This window comes from Salmo salar, chromosome ssa28 (genome assembly GCF_905237065.1).
Source record: "Salmo salar chromosome ssa28, Ssal_v3.1, whole genome shotgun sequence".
Lineage (NCBI taxonomy): Eukaryota > Metazoa > Chordata > Actinopteri > Salmoniformes > Salmonidae > Salmo > Salmo salar.
In genome coordinates, this window is record NC_059469.1 from 37,616,006 (window position 1) to 37,634,915 (window position 18,910).

Here is an 18,910-nt window from a genome sequence, read left to right on the forward strand (position 1 = left end):
TCTACAGTACTCACTGTTACCATAGCACCATATACTGACCCCCTCTACAGTACTCACTGTTACCATAGCACCATATACTGACCCCCTCCACAGTACTCACTGTGCAAAGGCAAATGATGTGTTCCAAATGGCACCCTATTCTCTTATGGTGTGCTACTTTTGACCAGGACCCGTAGAGCTTTTGCCAAAAGTAGTGCACTACATTGCCATTTGGGAGCACCCATAGTCTTATTCCCTTTAGCTCCATCCTGTAGACTGGGAACAAGCAAATAGCTAAGCCACATCCTAATGATGACCACTTTTACAGTACTTTACCTAGACTTTCCTAGTTAAATAAAGGTTAAATTAAAAAATTAAAAATAAAAATACAGTAAATCTGACCACATAAAGAGAGACATATGTACACATGAACATTAAATGTCTAGTTGTTTATAGCGCATTCCGTGCTGCTCAGCCGCACCCAGGGTGGAATGTTTCCAGGTGAGGTCCTACCGTCGACGGTCCCGGTCTCCGTAACACCGTCTGGGACAGGGCGTGTGCTGGGACCTGGCGGTCGAGCAGAAAGACAAAACATCTTCACGCACAAACGTTTCAAGGACCGGTTGTAATTCTACAAACTAAAGTAAGTAGCAAAACAACCGTGTTTTAGTCCGTGTTCATATGATTTACAGCAGCTATCTGTGCTGTAGTTGTTGTTTAGGTAACCTGATAGAGAGACTCTCCGATGAGGTTCACATCACCTACTTGTTTGTTGTATCAAATTGGTCAAGCAGAAGTTAGTTAGTAGTTAACTATACTACTCTAGACAGCGTGAAATAATAAAATACACCTTGTTATTATTGTCAGAGACCATACACAACATTATTGACAAGTTTACCAGCGGCATTGCGTTTAGCGTTATTTCAGACGGTATCTTGTGGAACAGCTGTCCTCTTGTCAGACTTTACAAACATATTGCTTTATTCTCTGTCCAGGGATCTTTTCTGCTTTGTGAACAAACAAGTGTAGCCCTGAATATGATGTTTCAGGGCGTAGTTATTATTATTATCACACTGTCTAGTATTGACATTTAACTAGAAAATGTACTATTGACTATGTTTTTAATATTAAAATTAAACTTTATTTGTCACATATGCCGAATAGTATAGATCATGAAATGCTTATGTAACCGATGTGAAATGGTTAGTTAGTTAGCGGTGGTGCGCGCTAATTGCTCTGCAAGGGCTGCGATGGGTAACGATGCTTCGTGGGGTGTCAGTTGTTGATGTGTGCAGAGGGTCCCTGGTTCAAGCCCAGGTTGGGGCGAAGAGAGGGACGGAAGCTATACTGTTACACTTACTTACAAGCCCTTAACCAACAGTGAGTTAAGAAAATATTTACCAAATTAAAAAAAGTATAAAAAGTAACACAGTAAAATAACTGTATAGGAGGCTATATACAGGGGGTACCGGTACAGAGTCAATGTGGAGGCTATATACAGGGGGTACCGGTACAGAGTCAATGTGGAGGCTATATACAGGGGGGTACCGGTACAGAGTCAATGTGGAGGCTATATACAGGGGGTACCGGTACAGAGTCAATGTGGAGGCTATATACAGGCGGTACCGGTACAGAGTCAATGTGGAGGCTATATACAGGGGGTACCGGTACAGAGTCAATGTGGAGGCTATATACAGGGGGTACAGGTACAGAGTCAATGTGGAGGCTATATACAGGGGGTACCGGTACAGAGTCAATGTGGAGGCTATATACAGGGGTACCGGTACAGAGTCAATGTGGAGGCTATATACAGGCGGTACCGGTACAGAGTCAATGTGGAGGCTATATACAGGGGGTACCGGTACAGAGTCAATGTGGAGGCTATATACAGGCGGTACCGGTACAGAGTCAATGTGGAGGCTATATACAGGGGGTACCGGTACAGAGTCAATGTGGAGGCTATATACAGGGGATCCCGGTACAGAGTCAATGTGGAGGCTATATACAGGGGGTACAGGTACAGAGTCAATGTGGAGGCTATATACAGGGGGTACAGGTACAGAGTCAATGTGGAGGCTATATACAGGGGGTACAGGTACAGAGTCAATGTGGAGGCTATATACAGGAGGTACAGGTACAGAGTCAATGTGGAGGCTATATACAGGGTGTTATGGTACAGAGTCAATGTGGAGGCTATATACAGGGGGTACAGGTACAGAGTCAATGTGGAGGCTATATACAGGGGGTACCGGTACAGAGTCAATGTGGAGGCTATATACAGGGGGTACAGGTACAGAGTCAATGTGGAGGCTATATACAGGGGGTACAGGTACAGAGTCAATGTGGAGGCTATATACAGGGGGTACTGGTACAGAGTCAATGTGGAGGCTATATACAAGGGGTACAGGTACAGAGTCAATGTGGAGGCTATATACAGGGTGTACCGGTACAGAGTCAATGTGGAGGCTATATACAGGGGGTACTGGTACAGAGTTAATGTGGAGGCTATATACAGGGGGTACCGGTACAGAGTCAGTGTGGAGGCTATATACAGGGGGTACCGGTACAGAGTCAGTGTGGAGGCTATATACAGGGGGCACAGGTACAGAGTCAATGTGGAGGCTATATACAGGGTGTTATGGTACAGAGTCAATGTGGAGGCTATATACAGGGGGTACCGGTATAGAGTCAATGTGGAGGCTATATACAGGGGGGTACTGGTACAGAGTCAATGTGGAGGCTATATACAGGGGGTACCGGTACAGAGTCAATGTGGAGGCTATATACAGGGGATACAGGTACAGAGTCAATGTGGAGGCTATATACAGGGGGTACCGGTACAGAGTCAGTGTGGAGGCTATATACAGGGGGTACAGGTACAGAGTCAATGTGGAGGCTATATACAAGGGGTACTGGTACAGAGTCAATGTGGAGGCTATATACAAGGGGTACAGGTACAGAGTCAATGTGGAGGCTATATACAGGGTGTACCGGTACAGAGTCAATGTGGAGGCTATATACAGGGGGTACTGGTACAGAGTTAATGTGGAGGCTATATACAGGGGGTACCGGTACAGAGTCAGTGTGGAGGCTATATACAGGGGGTACCGGTACAGAGTCAGTGTGGAGGCTATATACAGGGGGCACAGGTACAGAGTCAATGTGGAGGCTATATACAGGGGGTACAGGTACAGAGTCAATGTGGAGGCTATATACAGGGGGTACAGGTACAGAGTCAATTTGGAGGCTATATACAGGGTGTTATGGTACAGAGTCAATGTGGAGGCTATATACAGGGGGTACAGGTACAGAGTCAATGTGGAGGCTATATACAGGGGGTACCGGTACAGAGTCAATGTGGAGGCTATATACAGGGGGTACCGGTACAGAGTCAATGTGGAGGCTATATACAGGGGGTACAGGTACAGAGTCAATGTGGAGGCTATATACAGGGGGTACAGGTACAGAGTCAATTTGGAGGCTATATACAGGGTGTTATGGTACAGAGTCAATGTGGAGGCTATATACAGGGGGTACAGGTACAGAGTCAATGTGGAGGCTATATACAGGGGGTACCGGTACAGAGTCAATGTGGAGGCTATATACAGGGGGTACAGGTACAGAGTCAATGTGGAGGCTATATACAGGGGGTACAGGTACAGAGTCAATGTGGAGGCTATATACAAGGGGTACTGGTACAGAGTCAATGTGGAGGCTATATACAAGGGGTACAGGTACAGAGTCAATGTGGAGGCTATATACAGGGTGTACCGGTACAGAGTCAATGTGGAGGCTATATACAGGGGGTACTGGTACAGAGTTAATGTGGAGGCTATATACAGGGGGTACCGGTACAGAGTCAGTGTGGAGGCTATATACAGGGGGTACCGGTACAGAGTCAGTGTGGAGGCTATATACAGGGGGCACAGGTACAGAGTCAATGTGGAGGCTATATACAGGGGGTACAGGTACAGAGTCAATGTGGAGGCTATATACAGGGTGTTATGGTACAGAGTCAATGTGGAGGCTATATACAGGGGGTACCGGTATAGAGTCAATGTGGAGGCTATATACAGGGGGGGTACTGGTACAGAGTCAATGTGGAGGCTATATACAGGGGGTACCGGTACAGAGTCAATGTGGAGGCTATATACAGGGGGTACAGGTACAGAGTCAATGTGGAGGCTATATACAGGGGGTACAGGTACAGAGTCAATGTGGAGGCTATATACAGGGGGTACTGGTACAGAGTCAATGTGGAGGCTATATACAAGGGGTACAGGTACAGAGTCAATGTGGAGGCTATATACAGGGTGTACCGGTACAGAGTCAATGTGGAGGCTATATACAGGGGGTACTGGTACAGAGTTAATGTGGAGGCTATATACAGGGGGTACCGGTACAGAGTCAGTGTGGAGGCTATATACAGGGGGTACCGGTACAGAGTCAGTGTGGAGGCTATATACAGGGGGCACAGGTACAGAGTCAATGTGGAGGCTATATACAGGGGGTACAGGTACAGAGTCAATGTGTTGGCTATATACAGGGTGTTATGGTACAGAGTCAATGTGGAGGCTATATACAGGGGGTACCGGTATAGAGTCAATGTGGAGGCTATATACAGGGGGGTACTGGTACAGAGTCAATGTGGAGGCTATATACAGGGGGTACCGGTACAGAGTCAGTGTGGAGGCTATATACAGGGGGTACCGGTACAGAGTCAATGTGGAGGCTATATACAGGGGTACCGGTACAGAGTCAATGTGGAGGCTATATACAGGCGGTACCGGTACAGAGTCAATGTGGAGGCTATATACAGGGGGTACCGGTACAGAGTCAATGTGGAGGCTATATACAGGCGGTACCGGTACAGAGTCAATGTGGAGGCTATATACAGGGGGTACCGGTACAGAGTCAATGTGGAGGCTATATACAGGGGGTACCGGTACAGAGTCAATGTGGAGGCTATATACAGGGGTACCGGTACAGAGTCAATGTGGAGGCTATATACAGGCGGTACCGGTACAGAGTCAATGTGGAGGCTATATACAGGGGGTACCGGTACAGAGTCAATGTGGAGGCTATATACAGGCGGTACCGGTACAGAGTCAATGTGGAGGCTATATACAGGGGGTACCGGTACAGAGTCAATGTGGAGGCTATATACAGGGGATCCCGGTACAGAGTCAATGTGGAGGCTATATACAGGGGGTACCGGTACAGAGTCAATGTGGAGGCTATATACAGGGGGTACAGGTACAGAGTCAATGTGGAGGCTATATACAGGGGGTACAGGTACAGAGTCAATGTGGAGGCTATATACAGGGGGTACAGGTACAGAGTCAATGTGGAGGCTATATACAGGAGGTACAGGTACAGAGTCAATGTGGAGGCTATATACAGGGTGTTATGGTACAGAGTCAATGTGGAGGCTATATACAGGGGGTACAGGTACAGAGTCAATGTGGAGGCTATATACAGGGGGTACCGGTACAGAGTCAATGTGGAGGCTATATACAGGGGGTACAGGTACAGAGTCAATGTGGAGGCTATATACAGGGGGTACAGGTACAGAGTCAATGTGGAGGCTATATACAGGGGGTACTGGTACAGAGTCAATGTGGAGGCTATATACAAGGGGTACAGGTACAGAGTCAATGTGGAGGCTATATACAGGGTGTACCGGTACAGAGTCAATGTGGAGGCTATATACAGGGGGTACTGGTACAGAGTTAATGTGGAGGCTATATACAGGGGGTACCGGTACAGAGTCAGTGTGGAGGCTATATACAGGGGGCACAGGTACAGAGTCAATGTGGAGGCTATATACAGGGTGTTATGGTACAGAGTCAATGTGGAGGCTATATACAGGGGGTACCGGTATAGAGTCAATGTTGAGGCTATATACAGGGGGGTACTGGTACAGAGTCAATGTGGAGGCTATATACAGGGGGTACCGGTACAGAGTCAATGTGGAGGCTATATACAGGGGGTACAGGTACAGAGTCAATGTGGAGGCTATATACAGGGGGTACAGGTACAGAGTCAATGTGGAGGCTATATACAGGGGGTACTGGTACAGAGTCAATGTGGAGGCTATATACAAGGGGTACAGGTACAGAGTCAATGTGGAGGCTATATACAGGGTGTACCGGTACAGAGTCAATGTGGAGGCTATATACAGGGGGTACTGGTACAGAGTTAATGTGGAGGCTATATACAGGGGGTACCGGTACAGAGTCAGTGTGGAGGCTATATACAGGGGGTACAGGTACAGAGTCAATGTGGAGGCTATATACAGGGGGTACAGGTACAGAGTCAATGTGGAGGCTATATACAGGGGGTACAGGTACAGAGTCAATGTGGAGGCTATATACAGGGGGTACAGGTACAGAGTCAATTTGGAGGCTATATACAGGGTGTTATGGTACAGAGTCAATGTGGAGGCTATATACAGGGGGTACAGGTACAGAGTCAATGTGGAGGCTATATACAGGGGGTACCGGTACAGAGTCAATGTGGAGGCTATATACAGGGGGTACAGGTACAGAGTCAATGTGGAGGCTATATACAGGGGGTACAGGTACAGAGTCAATGTGGAGGCTATATACAAGGGGTACTGGTACAGAGTCAATGTGGAGGCTATATACAAGGGGTACAGGTACAGAGTCAATGTGGAGGCTATATACAGGGTGTACCGGTACAGAGTCAATGTGGAGGCTATATACAGGGGGTACTGGTACAGAGTTAATGTGGAGGCTATATACAGGGGGTACCGGTACAGAGTCAGTGTGGAGGCTATATACAGGGGGTACCGGTACAGAGTCAGTGTGGAGGCTATATACAGGGGGCACAGGTACAGAGTCAATGTGGAGGCTATATACAGGGGGTACAGGTACAGAGTCAATGTGGAGGCTATATACAGGGTGTTATGGTACAGAGTCAATGTGGAGGCTATATACAGGGGGTACCGGTATAGAGTCAATGTGGAGGCTATATACAGGGGGGTACTGGTACAGAGTCAATGTGGAGGCTATATACAGGGGGTACCGGTACAGAGTCAATGTGGAGGCTATATACAGGGGGTACAGGTACAGAGTCAATGTGGAGGCTATATACAGGGGGTACAGGTACAGAGTCAATGTGGAGGCTATATACAGGGGGTACTGGTACAGAGTCAATGTGGAGGCTATATACAAGGGGTACAGGTACAGAGTCAATGTGGAGGCTATATACAGGGTGTACCGGTACAGAGTCAATGTGGAGGCTATATACAGGGGGTACTGGTACAGAGTTAATGTGGAGGCTATATACAGGGGGTACCGGTACAGAGTCAGTGTGGAGGCTATATACAGGGGGTACCGGTACAGAGTCAGTGTGGAGGCTATATACAGGGGGCACAGGTACAGAGTCAATGTGGAGGCTATATACAGGGGGTACAGGTACAGAGTCAATGTGTTGGCTATATACAGGGTGTTATGGTACAGAGTCAATGTGGAGGCTATATACAGGGGGTACCGGTATAGAGTCAATGTGGAGGCTATATACAGGGGGTACTGGTACAGAGTCAATGTGGAGGCTATATACAGTGGGTTACGGTACAGAGTCAATGTAGAGGCTATATACAGGGGGTACCGGTACAGAGTCAATGAGGAGGCTATATACAGGGGGTACCGGTACAGAGTCAATGTGGAGGCTATATACAGGGGGTACCGGTACAGAGTCAATGTGGAGGCTATATACAGGGGGTACCGGTACAGAGTCAATGTGGAGGCTATATACAGGGGCACCGGTACAGAGTCAATGTGGAGACTATTTACAGGGGGTACCGGTACAGAGTCAATGAGGAGGCTATATACAGGGTATTACGGTACAGAGTCAATGTGGAGACTATATACAGAGGGTACCGGTAAAGAGGCAATGTGGAGGCTATATACAGGGGGTACTGGTACAGAGTCAATGTGGAGACTATATACAGAGGGTACCGGTAAAGAGGCAATGTGGAGGCTATATACAGGGGGTACCGGTACAGAGTCAATGTGGAGGCTATATACAGGGGGTACCGGTAAAGAGGCAATGTGGAGGCTATATACAGGGGGTACCGGTACAGAGTCAATGTGGAGGCTATATACAGGGGGTACAGGTACAGAGTCAATGTGGAGGCTATATACAGGGGGTACAGGTACAGAGTCAATGTGGAGGCTATATACAGGGGGTACCGGTATAGAGTCAATGTGGAGGCTATATACACGGGGGTACTGGTACAGAGTCAATGTGGAGGCTATATACAGGGGGTTACGGTACAGAGTCAATGTAGAGGCTATATACAGGGGGTACCGGTACAGAGTCAATGAGGAGGCTATATACAGGGGGTACCGGTACAGAGTCAATGTGGAGGCTATATACAGGGGGTACCGGTACAGAGTCAATGTGGAGGCTATATACAGGGGGTACAGGTACAGAGTCAATGTGGAGGCTATATACAGGGTGTTATGGTACAGAGTCAATGTGGAGGCTATATACAGGGGGTACAGGTACAGAGTCAATGTGGAGGCTATATACAGGGGGTACAGGTACAGAGTCAATGTGGAGGCTATATACAGGAGGTACAGGTACAGAGTCAATGTGGAGGCTATATACAGGGTGTTATGGTACAGAGTCAATGTGGAGGCTATATACAGGGGGTACAGGTACAGAGTCAATGTGGAGGCTATATACAGGGGGTACCGGTACAGAGTCAATGTGGAGGCTATATACAGGGGGTACAGGTACAGAGTCAATGTGGAGGCTATATACAGGGGGTACAGGTACAGAGTCAATGTGGAGGCTATATACAGGGGGTACTGGTACAGAGTCAATGTGGAGGCTATATACAAGGGGTACAGGTACAGAGTCAATGTGGAGGCTATATACAGGGTGTACCGGTACAGAGTCAATGTGGAGGCTATATACAGGGGGTACTGGTACAGAGTTAATGTGGAGGCTATATACAGGGGGTACCGGTACAGAGTCAGTGTGGAGGCTATATACAGGGGGCACAGGTACAGAGTCAATGTGGAGGCTATATACAGGGTGTTATGGTACAGAGTCAATGTGGAGGCTATATACAGGGGGTACCGGTATAGAGTCAATGTGGAGGCTATATACAGGGGGGTACTGGTACAGAGTCAATGTGGAGGCTATATACAGGGGGTACCGGTACAGAGTCAATGTGGAGGCTATATACAGGGGGTACAGGTACAGAGTCAATGTGGAGGCTATATACAGGAGGTACAGGTACAGAGTCAATGTGGAGGCTATATACAGGGTGTTATGGTACAGAGTCAATGTGGAGGCTATATACAGGGGGTACAGGTACAGAGTCAATGTGGAGGCTATATACAGGGGGTACCGGTACAGAGTCAATGTGGAGGCTATATACAGGGGGTACAGGTACAGAGTCAATGTGGAGGCTATATACAGGGGGTACAGGTACAGAGTCAATGTGGAGGCTATATACAGGGGGTACTGGTACAGAGTCAATGTGGAGGCTATATACAAGGGGTACAGGTACAGAGTCAATGTGGAGGCTATATACAGGGTGTACCGGTACAGAGTCAATGTGGAGGCTATATACAGGGGGTACTGGTACAGAGTTAATGTGGAGGCTATATACAGGGGGTACCGGTACAGAGTCAGTGTGGAGGCTATATACAGGGGGCACAGGTACAGAGTCAATGTGGAGGCTATATACAGGGTGTTATGGTACAGAGTCAATGTGGAGGCTATATACAGGGGGTACCGGTATAGAGTCAATGTTGAGGCTATATACAGGGGGGTACTGGTACAGAGTCAATGTGGAGGCTATATACAGGGGGTACCGGTACAGAGTCAATGTGGAGGCTATATACAGGGGGTACAGGTACAGAGTCAATGTGGAGGCTATATACAGGGGGTACAGGTACAGAGTCAATGTGGAGGCTATATACAGGGAGTTCTGGTACAGAGTCAATGTGGAGGCTATATACAAGGGGTACAGGTACAGAGTCAATGTGGAGGCTATATACAGGGTGTGCCGGTACAGAGTCAATGTGGAGGCTATATACAGGGGGTACTGGTACAGAGTTAATGTGGAGGCTATATACAGGGGGTACCGGTACAGAGTCAGTGTGGAGGCTATATACAGGGGGTACAGGTACAGAGTCAATGTGGAGGCTATATACAGGGGGTACAGGTACAGAGTCAATGTGGAGGCTATATACAGGGGGTACAGGTACAGAGTCAATGTGGAGGCTATATACAGGGGGTACAGGTACAGAGTCAATTTGGAGGCTATATACAGGGTGTTATGGTACAGAGTCAATGTGGAGGCTATATACAGGGGGTACAGGTACAGAGTCAATGTGGAGGCTATATACAGGGGGTACCGGTACAGAGTCAATGTGGAGGCTATATACAGGGGGTACAGGTACAGAGTCAATGTGGAGGCTATATACAGGGGGTACAGGTACAGAGTCAATGTGGAGGCTATATACAAGGGGTACTGGTACAGAGTCAATGTGGAGGCTATATACAAGGGGTACAGGTACAGAGTCAATGTGGAGGCTATATACAGGGTGTACCGGTACAGAGTCAATGTGGAGGCTATATACAGGGGGTACTGGTACAGAGTTAATGTGGAGGCTATATACAGGGGGTACCGGTACAGAGTCAGTGTGGAGGCTATATACAGGGGGGTACCGGTACAGAGTCAGTGTGGAGGCTATATACAGGGGGCACAGGTACAGAGTCAATGTGGAGGCTATATACAGGGGGTACAGGTACAGAGTCAATGTGGAGGCTATATACAGGGTGTTATGGTACAGAGTCAATGTGGAGGCTATATACAGGGGGTACCGGTATAGAGTCAATGTGGAGGCTATATACAGGGGGTACTGGTACAGAGTCAATGTGGAGGCTATATACAGGGGGTACCGGTACAGAGTCAATGTGGAGGCTATATACAGGGGGTACAGGTACAGAGTCAATGTGGAGGCTATATACAGGGGGTACAGGTACAGAGTCAATGTGGAGGCTATATACAGGGGGTACTGGTACAGAGTCAATGTGGAGGCTATATACAAGGGGTACAGGTACAGAGTCAATGTGGAGGCTATATACAGGGTGTACCGGTACAGAGTCAATGTGGAGGCTATATACAGGGGGTACTGGTACAGAGTTAATGTGGAGGCTATATACAGGGGGTGCACGGTACAGAGTCAGTGTGGAGGCTATATACAGGGGGTACCGGTACAGAGTCAGTGTGGAGGCTATATACAGGGGGCACAGGTACAGAGTCAATGTGGAGGCTATATACAGGGGGTACAGGTACAGAGTCAATGTGTTGGCTATATACAGGGTGTTATGGTACAGAGTCAATGTGGAGGCTATATACAGGGGGTACCGGTATAGAGTCAATGTGGAGGCTATATACAGGGGGGTACTGGTACAGAGTCAATGTGGAGGCTATATACAGTGGGTTACGGTACAGAGTCAATGTAGAGGCTATATACAGGGGGTACCGGTACAGAGTCAATGAGGAGGCTATATACAGGGGGTACCGGTACAGAGTCAATGTGGAGGCTATATACAGGGGGTACCGGTACAGAGTCAATGTGGAGGCTATATACAGGGGGTGCACGGTACAGAGTCAATGTGGAGGCTATATACAGGGGCACCGGTACAGAGTCAATGTGGAGACTATTTACAGGGGGTACCGGTACAGAGTCAATGAGGAGGCTATATACAGGGTATTACGGTACAGAGTCAATGTGGAGACTATATACAGAGGGTACCGGTAAAGAGGCAATGTGGAGGCTATATACAGGGGGTACTGGTACAGAGTCAATGTGGAGACTATATACAGAGGGTACCGGTAAAGAGGCAATGTGGAGGCTATATACAGGGGGTACCGGTACAGAGTCAATGTGGAGGCTATATACAGGGGTACCGGTAAAGAGGCAATGTGGAGGCTATATACAGGGGTACCGGTACAGAGTCAATGTGGAGGCTATATACAGGGGTACAGGTACAGAGTCAATGTGGAGGCTATATACAGGGGGTACAGGTACAGAGTCAATGTGGAGGCTATATACAGGGGGTACCGGTATAGAGTCAATGTGGAGGCTATATACACGGGGGTACTGGTACAGAGTCAATGTGGAGGCTATATACAGGGGTTACGGTACAGAGTCAATGTAGAGGCTATATACAGGGGGTACCGGTACAGAGTCAATGAGGAGGCTATATACAGGGGGTACCGGTACAGAGTCAATGTGGAGGCTATATACAGGGGGTACCGGTACAGAGTCAATGTGGAGGCTATATACAGGGGGTACAGGTACAGAGTCAATGTGGAGGCTATATACAGGGTGTTATGGTACAGAGTCAATGTGGAGGCTATATACAGGGGGTACAGGTACAGAGTCAATGTGGAGGCTATATACAGGGGGTACAGGTACAGAGTCAATGTGGAGGCTATATACAGGAGGTACAGGTACAGAGTCAATGTGGAGGCTATATACAGGGTGTTATGGTACAGAGTCAATGTGGAGGCTATATACAGGGGGTACAGGTACAGAGTCAATGTGGAGGCTATATACAGGGGGTACCGGTACAGAGTCAATGTGGAGGCTATATACAGGGGGTACAGGTACAGAGTCAATGTGGAGGCTATATACAGGGGGTACAGGTACAGAGTCAATGTGGAGGCTATATACAGGGGGTACTGGTACAGAGTCAATGTGGAGGCTATATACAAGGGGTACAGGTACAGAGTCAATGTGGAGGCTATATACAGGGTGTACCGGTACAGAGTCAATGTGGAGGCTATATACAGGGGGTACTGGTACAGAGTTAATGTGGAGGCTATATACAGGGGGTACCGGTACAGAGTCAGTGTGGAGGCTATATACAGGGGGCACAGGTACAGAGTCAATGTGGAGGCTATATACAGGGTGTTATGGTACAGAGTCAATGTGGAGGCTATATACAGGGGGTACCGGTAGAGAGTCAATGTGGAGGCTATATACAGGGGGTACTGGTACAGAGTCAATGTGGAGGCTATATACAGGGGGTACCGGTACAGAGTCAATGTGGAGGCTATATACAGGGGGGTACAGGTACAGAGTCAATGTGGAGGCTATATACAGGGGGTACAGGTACAGAGTCAATGTGGAGGCTATATACAGGGGGTACTGGTACAGAGTCAATGTGGAGGCTATATACAAGGGGTACAGGTACAGAGTCAATGTGGAGGCTATATACAGGGTGTACCGGTACAGAGTCAATGTGGAGGCTATATACAGGGGGTACTGGTACAGAGTTAATGTGGAGGCTATATACAGGGGGTACCGGTACAGAGTCAGTGTGGAGGCTATATACAGGGGGTACAGGTACAGAGTCAATGTGGAGGCTATATACAGGGGGTACAGGTACAGAGTCAATGTGGAGGCTATATACAGGGGGTACAGGTACAGTCAATGTGGAGGCTATATACAGGGGGTACAGGTACAGAGTCAATTTGGAGGCTATATACAGGGTGTTATGGTACAGAGTCAATGTGGAGGCTATATACAGGGGGTACAGGTACAGAGTCAATGTGGAGGCTATATACAGGGGGTACCGGTACAGAGTCAATGTGGAGGCTATATACAGGGGGTACAGGTACAGAGTCAATGTGGAGGCTATATACAGGGGGTACAGGTACAGAGTCAATGTGGAGGCTATATACAAGGGGTACTGGTACAGAGTCAATGTGGAGGCTATATACAAGGGGTACAGGTACAGAGTCAATGTGGAGGCTATATACAGGGGGTACCGGTACAGAGTCAATGTGGAGGCTATATACAGGGGGTACTGGTACAGAGTTAATGTGGAGGCTATATACAGGGGTACCGGTACAGAGTCAGTGTGGAGGCTATATACAGGGGGGTACCGGTACAGAGTCAGTGTGGAGGCTATATACAGGGGGCACAGGTACAGAGTCAATGTGGAGGCTATATACAGGGGGTACAGGTACAGAGTCAATGTGGAGGCTATATACAGGGTGTTATGGTACAGAGTCAATGTGGAGGCTATATACAGGGGTACCGGTATAGAGTCAATGTGGAGGCTATATACAGGGGGGTACTGGTACAGAGTCAATGTGGAGGCTATATACAGGGGGTACCGGTACAGAGTCAATGTGGAGGCTATATACAGGGGGTACAGGTACAGAGTCAATGTGGAGGCTATATACAGGGGGTACAGGTACAGAGTCAATGTGGAGGCTATATACAGGGGGTACTGGTACAGAGTCAATGTGGAGGCTATATACAAGGGGTACAGGTACAGAGTCAATGTGGAGGCTATATACAGGGTGTACCGGTACAGAGTCAATGTGGAGGCTATATACAGGGGGTACTGGTACAGAGTTAATGTGGAGGCTATATACAGGGGGTACCGGTACAGAGTCAGTGTGGAGGCTATATACAGGGGTACCGGTACAGAGTCAGTGTGGAGGCTATATACAGGGGGCACAGGTACAGAGTCAATGTGGAGGCTATATACAGGGGGTACAGGTACAGAGTCAATGTTTTGGCTATATACAGGGTGTTATGGTACAGAGTCAATGTGGAGGCTATATACAGGGGGTACCGGTATAGAGTCAATGTGGAGGCTATATACAGGGGGGTACTGGTACAGAGTCAATGTGGAGGCTATATACAGTGGGTTACGGTACAGAGTCAATGTAGAGGCTATATACAGGGGGTACCGGTACAGAGTCAATGAGGAGGCTATATACAGGGGGTACCGGTACAGAGTCAATGTGGAGGCTATATACAGGGGGTACCGGTACAGAGTCAATGTGGAGGCTATATACAGGGGGTACCGGTACAGAGTCAATGTGGAGGCTATATACAGGGGCACCGGTACAGAGTCAATGTGGAGACTATTTACAGGGGGTACCGGTACAGAGTCAATGAGGAGGCTATATACAGGGTATTACGGTACAGAGTCAATGTGGAGACTATATACAGAGGGTACCGGTAAAGAGGCAATGTGGAGGCTATATACAGGGGGTACTGGTACAGAGTCAATGTGGAGACTATATACAGAGGGTACCGGTAAAGAGGCAATGTGGAGGCTATATACAGGGGGTACCGGTACAGAGTCAATGTGGAGGCTATATACAGGGGGTACCGGTAAAGAGGCAATGTGGAGGCTATATACAGGGGGTACCGGTACAGAGTCAATGTGGAGGCTATATACAGGGGGTACAGGTACAGAGTCAATGTGGAGGCTATATACAGGGGGTACAGGTACAGAGTCAATGTGGAGGCTATATACAGGGGGTACCGGTATAGAGTCAATGTGGAGGCTATATACACGGGGGTACTGGTACAGAGTCAATGTGGAGGCTATATACAGGGGGTTACGGTACAGAGTCAATGTAGAGGCTATATACAGGGGGTACCGGTACAGAGTCAATGAGGAGGCTATATACAGGGGGTACCGGTACAGAGTCAATGTGGAGGCTATATACAGGGGGTACCGGTACAGAGTCAATGTGGAGGCTATATACAGGGGGTACAGGTACAGAGTCAATGTGGAGGCTATATACAGGGTGTTATGGTACAGAGTCAATGTGGAGGCTATATACAGGGGGTACCGGTACAGAGTCAATGAGGTGGCTATATACAGGGGGTACCGGTACAGAGTCAATGTGGAGGCTATATACAGGGGCACCGGTACAGAGTCAATGTGGAGACTATTTACAGGGGGTACCGGTACAGAGTCAATGAGGAGGCTATATACAGGGTATTACGGTACAGAGTCAATGTGGAGACTATATACAGAGGGTACCGGTAAAGAGGCAATGTGGAGGCTATATACAGGGGGTACTGGTACAGAGTCAATGTGGAGACTATATACAGAGGGTACCGGTAAAGAGGCAATGTGGAGGCTATATACAGGGGGTACCGGTACAGAGTCAATGTGGAGGCTATATACAGGGGGTACCGGTAAAGAGGCAATGTGGAGGCTATATACAGGGGGTACCGGTACAAAGTCAATGTGGAGGCTATATACAGGGGGTACCGGTACAGAGTCAATGTGGAGGCTATATACAGGGGGTACCGGTACAGAGTCAATGTGGAGGCTATATACAGGGTGTACCGGTACAGAGTCAATGTGGAGGCTATATACAGGGGGTACTGGTACAGAGTTAATGTGGAGGCTATATACAGGGGGTACCGGTACAGAGTCAGTGTGGAGGCTATATACAGGGGGTACCGGTACAGAGTCAGTGTGGAGGCTATATACAGGGGGCACAGGTACAGAGTCAATGTGGAGGCTATATACAGGGGGTACAGGTACAGAGTCAATGTGTTGGCTATATACAGGGTGTTATGGTACAGAGTCAATGTGGAGGCTATATACAGGGGGTACCGGTATAGAGTCAATGTGGAGGCTATATACAGGGGGGTACTGGTACAGAGTCAATGTGGAGGCTATATACAGGAGGTTACGGTACAGAGTCAATGTAGAGGCTATATACAGGGGGTACCGGTACAGAGTCAATGAGGAGGCTATATACAGGGGGTACCGGTACAGAGTCAATGTGGAGGCTATATACAGGGGGTACCGGTACAGAGTCAATGTGGAGGCTATATACAGGGGCACCGGTACAGAGGCAATGTGGAGGCTATATACAGGGGGTACCGGTACAGAGTCAATGAGGAGGCTATATACAGGGTATTACGGTACAGAGTCAATGTGGAGACTATATACAGAGGGTACCGGTAAAGAGGCAATGTGGAGGCTATATACAGGGGGTACTGGTACAGAGTCAATGTGGAGACTATATACAGAGGGTACCGGTAAAGAGGCAATGTGGAGGCTATATACAGGGGGTACCGGTACAGAGTCAATGTGGAGGCTATATACAGGGGGTACCGGTAAAGAGGCAATGTGGAGGCTATATACAGGGGGTACCGGTACAGAGTCAATGTGGAGGCTATATACAGGGGGTACAGGTACAGAGTCAATGTGGAGGCTATATACAGGGGGGTACAGGTACAGAGTCAATGTGGAGGCTATATACAGGGGGTACCGGTATAGAGTCAATGTGGAGGCTATATACAGGGGGGTACTGGTACAGAGTCAATGTGGAGGCTATATACAGGGGGTTACGGTACAGAGTCAATGTAGAGGCTATATACAGGGGGTACCGGTACAGAGTCAATGAGGAGGCTATATACAGGGGGTACCGGTACAGAGTCAATGTGGAGGCTATATACAGGGGGTACCGGTACAGAGTCAATGTGGAGGCTATATACAGGGGCACCGGTACAGAGTCAATGTGGAGACTATTTACAGGGTGTTATGGTACAGAGTCAATGTGGAGGCTATATACAGGGGGTATCGGTACAGAGTCAATGAGGAGGCTATATACAGGGTATTACGGTACAGAGTCAATGTGGAGACTATATACAGAGGGTACCGGTAAAGAGGCAATGTGGAGGCTATATACAGGGGGTACCGGTACAGAGTCAATGTGGAGACTATATACAGAGGGTACCGGTAAAGAGGCAATGTGGAGGCTATATACAGGGGCTACCGGTGCAGAGTCAATGTGGAGGCTATATACAGGGGGTACCGGTAAAGAGGCAATGTGGAGGCTATATACAGGGGGTACCGGTACAAAGTCAATGTGGAGGCTATATACAGGGGGTACCGGTACAGAGTCAATGTGGAGGCTATATACAGGGGGTACCGGTACAGAGTCAATGTGGAGGCTATATACAGGGTGTACCGGTACAGAGTCAATGTGGAGGCTATATACAGGGGGTACTGGTACAGAGTTAATGTGGAGGCTATATACAGGGGGTACCGGTACAGAATCAGTGTGGAGGCTATATACAGGGGGTACCGGTACAGAGTCAGTGTGGAGGCTATATACAGGGGGCACAGGTACAGAGTCAATGTGGAGGCTATATACAGGGGGTACAGGTACAGAGTCAATGTGTTGGCTATATACAGGGTGTTATGGTACAGAGTCAATGTGGAGGCTATATACAGGGGGTACCGGTATAGAGTCAATGTGGAGGCTATATACAGGGGGGTACTGGTACAGAGTCAATGTGGAGGCTATATACAGGAGGTTACGGTACAGAGTCAATGTAGAGGCTATATACAGGGGGTACCGGTACAGAGTCAATGAGGAGACTATATACAGGGGGTACCGGTACAGAGTCAATGTGGAGGCTATATACAGGGGGTACCGGTACAGAGTCAATGTGGAGGCTATATACAGGGGCACCGGTACAGAGTCAATGTGGAGACTATTTACAGGGGGTACCGGTACAGAGTCAATGAGGAGGCTATATACAGGGTATTACGGTACAGAGTCAATGTGGAGACTATATACAGAGGGTACCGGTAAAGAGGCAATGTGGAGGCTATATACAGGGGGTACCGGTACAGAGTCAATGTGGAGGCTATATACAGGGGGTACAGGTAAAGAGGCAATGTGGAGGCTATATACAGGGGGTACCGGTACAGAGTCAATGTGGAGGCTATATACAGGGGGTACAGGTACAGAGTCAATGTGGAGGCTATATACAGGGTGTTATGGTACAGAGTCAATGTGGAGGCTATATACAGGGGGTACCGGTATAGAGTCAATGTGGAGGCTATATACAGGGGGTACTGGTACAGAGTCAATGTGGAGGCTATATACAGGGGGTTACGGTACAGAGTCAATGTAGAGGCTATATACAGGGGGTACCGGTACAGAGTCAATGAGGAGGCTATATACAGGGGGTACCGGTACAGAGTCAATGTGGAGGCTATATACAGGGGGTACCGGTACAGAGTCAATGTGGAGGCTATATACAGGGGCACCGGTACAGAGTCAATGTGGAGACTA

The 18,910-nt window shown here is 48.3% G+C and overlaps 1 protein-coding gene across 1 annotated transcript in view; it reads left to right on the plus strand.

Moving 5' to 3' along the window:
- Positions 1 to 382: 382 nt before the first annotated feature.
- LOC106594561 (calcium uptake protein 1, mitochondrial) overlaps positions 383 to 18,910 on the plus strand; it is a 172,387-nt gene continuing 153,859 nt past the window's right edge. The window contains exon 1 of the mRNA XM_045710275.1: positions 383 to 622. The gene's annotated coding sequence lies outside the window, so the exon portion shown is untranslated. The remainder of the gene's footprint in view (positions 623 to 18,910) is intronic.